Here is a 6,036-nt window from a genome sequence, read left to right on the forward strand (position 1 = left end):
TTTGGCGGATCCCTACCCGTTTATGAAATATTTATTTAGTTTCATTTATAATTTGTCAAATTTCTCTATTATTATGTTGTACCATTTCAATTTAAATAAAATTTTAATACTAAATTTATTTTACTATATAATATTTCAACATACATAAATTTGATATTAAATATAAAAAATTAAATTAATTAAAATAAATAAATAAAGTAATAGAAATTATAGGTAATTTGAATGGTGAAATATATAGATGATGATGTGAAAATTATAAAGTGACAGTAGGTCCCATAAATTTTTGGTTAGTGGGTATTTGATTATGGATCATTAAATATTAATGGTGGGATATTTAGAAGATGTGATCGAATATTAGACACACAAATGCTTGGGAAGAAATTAAAGTCTCAACCATTCTGCTTACCCTTAAATATGGCTGCATTGCTAGAGGTTGACTGCGTAAATTTTAATCAAATTTTCGTCTTTTATTCATGATGGATTGCGGGTATCATTATCATGTTAAATATTTTAGGACTGGTGAACAGATCATACTCCTATATCTGCTCGGTTGCTATTTTTCATAAACAAGTTCAAATAAATTTAAATTGATGTAGCCAAATAGAATATGATAGGATCGGTTGATTGTAAAGAGAGGTGAATACATCTAAAAAAATTCAACTAAAAAATTAGAACGCAATCGGGTTAACGACTGACTTCTTACTTTTTTGGTGTCTATGTAAGTTGACAAACAAATATACTATGAGAAAAATATCAACAAACAGATTCTGAACACTGGGTAGAAAAGTGAATGCGAAACTAAATTAGTAAGGTAAACTAAAATGAAAGACACAACCGAATGTTTCTGGATGTTCGGATATTTCAAAACTCCTACGTTATCCCTTCTTCCTTCTCGGAAGGATAACACTAAAAATTTTGTTTTACAATAACTTGCAAAACCCCATTCCAAGACTAGGACTTGCACACAATCGTCTATCTCAGAACTCCTTGTATACACAATCAACAAAAACAGTCCTCGATGGAAAAAAAAAAGAAAAAGTTTTTACAACTCGATTACAGATGCACAAGTTGATCCTACAATGATCGAATGATATCTGCGAATCGCGTGCTTCAAGTTTCTTGATCAGTTTAGCTTGAAGAACTTTGAAATCTTTTGGTCGACTGCTCAGAGTGCGAGTTCATGTTCAATAATTGCGAGAGCTTTTCTCAACTGATCGATGCGCCTATTTATACGCTTGGGTATCAATGATCATAATTTTAAATATTATCTGATTTGAACTCCAGTTGACTAATGATGACAGTTGAGTGGCAAAAAGGTAGACTGAGAGTAGTTGGATAAATAGTAGTTTAGCAACTTGGGTACTCAGTCTCGGTATATAAACTATTTGTAAGCTTTAGCAGTTGAGCGCACGAGCAGTTTACTTAGTCACTTTCAGTTTCACGATGCTATCAGTTTAGTGACTTGATGTATATCGTTCAATTTAGCGCTACGATTGCAAAACACTGAAACTTAAGATCTTTAAAAATTTTCCCCTTTTCGGTGTTTGACAAAACTTAGATTCATCAAAACTTAGATTTATTTTTGTTGAGTTTAGTTGTCGATTGCGTTTTATCTGATTTCGAAATGCTAAACTGTTTTCCCCCTTTTTGACAAACACAATATGTAAGAGGAATAAGCACTTGGAGGAGAAATAGATGTCATTAAATAACGATAATTCAGCAAACATGTGTAGATAACATAAGCAAAGCTAAATTTATATCGTTGATTTGGATAATGACTAGGGCTGGGTATGGTATGGTATACCGTATCAAAATACGATACCGTATACCATACCATACCATAAAGGTACCATATAGAAAATACCAAATTTTCGGTATAAAGAATTTCTATACCGAATAATGTACCGGATATAAAAAAAATTCGGTATATCGAAAAAAAACTCGGTATACCGAAAAAAATTTTGGTATATTCGGTAAATTTTTCGGTACTGTATGACGGTATTTTCGGCATTTTGGTATTTTTTTTCTCAGCCCTAATAATGACGATGAGTGCTGTGTGCTCGGCTGGTAGACGATGATATGCTAAACTGTCCTTGATGGCCATCTCTTGGCTGAGTTCTTTGAGATGTATTTTTATTGTGCAGAGTCTGTCTAGTGAGAGAGGAAAGAGATTCTATCTGGTTGGTCATACTCTGAATATTATTTGCCAAGGATTCTTTCAGCGAGTGAACTTCTTCTGTGGAAAGAGTATCCAATTTGGTTTCAAGTGAAGCATGAGATTGATGCAGTTGGGACAAAGAAGATCCTGCTTGGTCAAGCTTGTCCAGAGTTTTGTTTAACATAGAGAATTGTCTCTGTAGTATGACTACTTCTTTTGTCATTTAACAATAAAACTATAAAGCCGCAGTATTATTATTTTTTTCTGGGGCTAATTGGGAAAAGAAATTGTCATAAATTGTTTACGTACTATTTCGAAATTTTGTTGAGGACATATGAAAATATAGGTAATAGTTAGGCAATAATATTGAACACAAATAATATATATATATATATATATATATATATATATGGCTAATCAATGAATAAAAATCCATCAAGAAATGAAACAGAGGCGCTTGAGCATACATGCACACACAATAAATAAAGATAGTAGGTAGCTATGGTCTCCTTCTAGACATTGAAGTAGTACTACCCTCGAAGAGATCTTCGATCAATGCCTCGATATCCTCTGGCTGGTATTTGATGTAATTATCAGCTTGTTTTCCATTATCCAAGCATTGCCTGAACCGGCCCACGAAGGATCGGTAAGCCGGTATAACCAACGCAGATATGGAGACCCTAAGCTCCGATTGAAGCTGCTCATCACTAACCATCCAACTGCTCTGTGTTCTATGTATTCTTCGAATATTGTACTGAATGTCTTCATCCTCTCCTTCATCGTAGCTTTGTTCATTTTCCCACCATTCATTTGAAACAAACCATCTTGATTCAAACACTGCAGCACTCTACTCCACGTCTCTCTCTGATAATTCTTATGATACTGTCTCACAACTGTCGATCTTCTCCGGCACCATGTATCCCCCATCACTCCCCGGATTTCGACGCAACCCTTTACTTTTTGCAATATATATCTTCCGTTGAGCTCCGTTTTATACATTTCCTTATTACTTATTAAACTGTTTCCCAGTATGAACATGTGCAGAGAGTTGTCAAATCCAGTCCAATGTATGCTTTAAAATTAGGTCATCGAGCTTCAAAAAAGACAAGGACCCTCCCGAATCATTAGGAAAGCATACTGATTCGTCCACTCCAAACACAACTGTTGATGTAGATGATTGTGAATCCCGATCTCGTTCAATGAGACATAAGACAACAAAGAGAAAAGAGAAATATAAAGTGACTCAATTTGAAGACGCCATTCAAAATCTACAGCAGTACATGACACATTTGGAGGAATAAAATCAAAATATGAGAGTTACACAACTCATTCAAACTCATCAACTCCTCGTAATGGAAACACGAGGCATTACCGATAAACAACTTCAGAACCATCGGGCATTATGAGAGTAACTCAAAAAAACATTGAACATGTAGTATATTTGTGTTGCATATTTTCTGTTTTCATGTCATGTTATTTTGAGTTTTTAATTTTTGTATTCATGTAATGTAATTCGGGGTTTGTACTTTCTGTTTCCTATAATGTATTTCTATTTTCATGTCATTTATTTATGGTTTATTAATTTAACTTTTTAAAATTTTCTTCTATGAAATAATTGTTAAGTACAGCTAAGAAATAACTGTTACGCACTAGCCGTTATAAAACATTTATTTATTTATTTATTTTTAAAGATGTCGCCTGTTGTGGCGGGGGGTTTGGCGGATCCCTACCCGTTTATGAAACATTTATTTAGTTTCATTTATAATTTGTCAAATTTCTCTGTTACTATGTTGTAACATTTCAATTTAAATAAAATTTTAATATTAAATTTATTTTACTATATAATATTTCAAAACATACATAAATTCGATATTAAATATAAAAAAATAAATTAATTAAAATAAATAAATAAAGTAATAGAAATTATAAATAATTTGAATGGTGAAATATATAGATGATGATGTGAAAATTATAAAGTGACAGTAGGTCCCATAAATTTTTGGTTGGTGGGTATTTGATTATGGATCATTAAATATTAACGGTGGGATATTTAGAAGATGTGATCGAATATTAGACACACAAATGATTGGAAAGAAATTAAAGCCTCAACCATTATGCTTACCCTTAAATCTGGCTGCATTGCTAGAGGTTGACTGCGTAAATTTTAATTAAATTTTTGTCTTTTATTCATGATGGATTGCGGGTATCATTATCATGTTAAATATTTTTGAACTAGTGAACAGATCATACTCCTATATCTTCTCAGTTGCTTTTTTTTTCATAAACAAGTTCAAATAAATTTAAATTGATGTAGCCAAATAGATTATGATAGGATCGGTTGATTGTAAAGGGAGGTGAATACATCTAAAAAATTTCAACTAAAAAATTAGAACGCAATCGGGTTAACGACTGACTTCTTACTTTTTTGGTGCCTATGTAAGTTGACAAACAAATATACTATGCGAAAAATATCAACAAACATATTCTGAACACTGGGTAGAAAAGTGAATGCGAAACTGAATTAGTAAGGTAAACTGAAATGAAAGACACAACCGAATGTTTCTGGATGTTCGGATATTTCAAAACTCCTACGTTATCCCTTATTCCTTCTCGGAAGGATAGCACTAAAAGAAAATTTTTACAACAAATTGCAAAACCCCATTCCAAGACTAGGACTTGCACACAATCGTCTATCTCAGAACTCCTAGTATACACAATCAACAAAAACAAACCTCGATGGAAAAAAAAAAGAAAAGGTTTTTACAACTCGATTACAGATGCACAAGTTGATCCTACAATGATCGAATGATATCTACGAATTGCGTGCTTCGAGTTTCTTGATCAGTTTATCTTGAAGAACTTTGAAATCTTTTGGTCGACTGCTCAAAGTGCGAGTTCATGTTCAATAATTGCGAGAGCTTTTCTCAACTGATCGATGCGCCTATTTATAGGCTTGGGTGTCAATGATCATAATTTTAAATATTATCTGATTTGAACTCCAGTTGACTAATGATGACAGTTGAGTGGCAAAAAGGTCGACTGAGAGTAGTTGGATAAATAGTAGTTTAGCAACTTGGGTACTCAGTCTCGGTATATAAACTATTTGTAAGCTTTAGCAGTTGAGCGCGCGAGCAGTTTACTTAGTCACTTTCAGTTTCACGATGCTATCAGTTTAGTGACTTGATGTATATCGTTCAGTTTAGCGCTACGATTGCAAAACACCAAAACTTAAAATCTTTAACAATTTCCCCCTTTTTGGTGTTTGACAAAACTTAGATTCATTATAACTTAGATTTATTTTTTTTGAGTTTAGTTGTCGATTGCGTTTTATCTGATTTCGAACTGCTAAACTGTTTCCCCCCTTTTTGACAAACACAATATGTAAGAGGAATAAGCCCTTGGAGGAGAAATAGATGTCATTAAATAACGATAATTCAGCAAACATGTGTAGATAACATAAGCAAAGCTAAATTTATATCGTTGATTTGGATAATGACTAGGGCTGGGTACGGTACGGTATACCGTATCAAAATACGATACCGTATACCGTACCATACCATACCGGTACCATACCGAAAATACCAAATTTTTGGTATGGATAATTTCTATACCGAATACCGTACCGGATATTAAAAAAAATTCGGTATACCGACAAATTTCGGTATACCGAAAAAAAACTCGGTATACCGAAAACAACTTTGGTATATTCGGTAAATTTTTCGGTACGGTATGACGGTATTTTCGGTATTTCGGTATTTTTTTCCCAACCCTAACAATGACGATGAGTGCTGTGTGCTCGGCTGGTAGACGATGATATGCTAAACTATCTCTGATGGCCATCTCTTGGCTGAGTTCTTTGAGATGTATTTTGATTGTGC

Source organism: Henckelia pumila, chromosome 4 (assembly GCF_033568475.1).
Source record: "Henckelia pumila isolate YLH828 chromosome 4, ASM3356847v2, whole genome shotgun sequence".
NCBI classification, from domain to species: Eukaryota; Viridiplantae; Streptophyta; class Magnoliopsida; order Lamiales; family Gesneriaceae; genus Henckelia; species Henckelia pumila.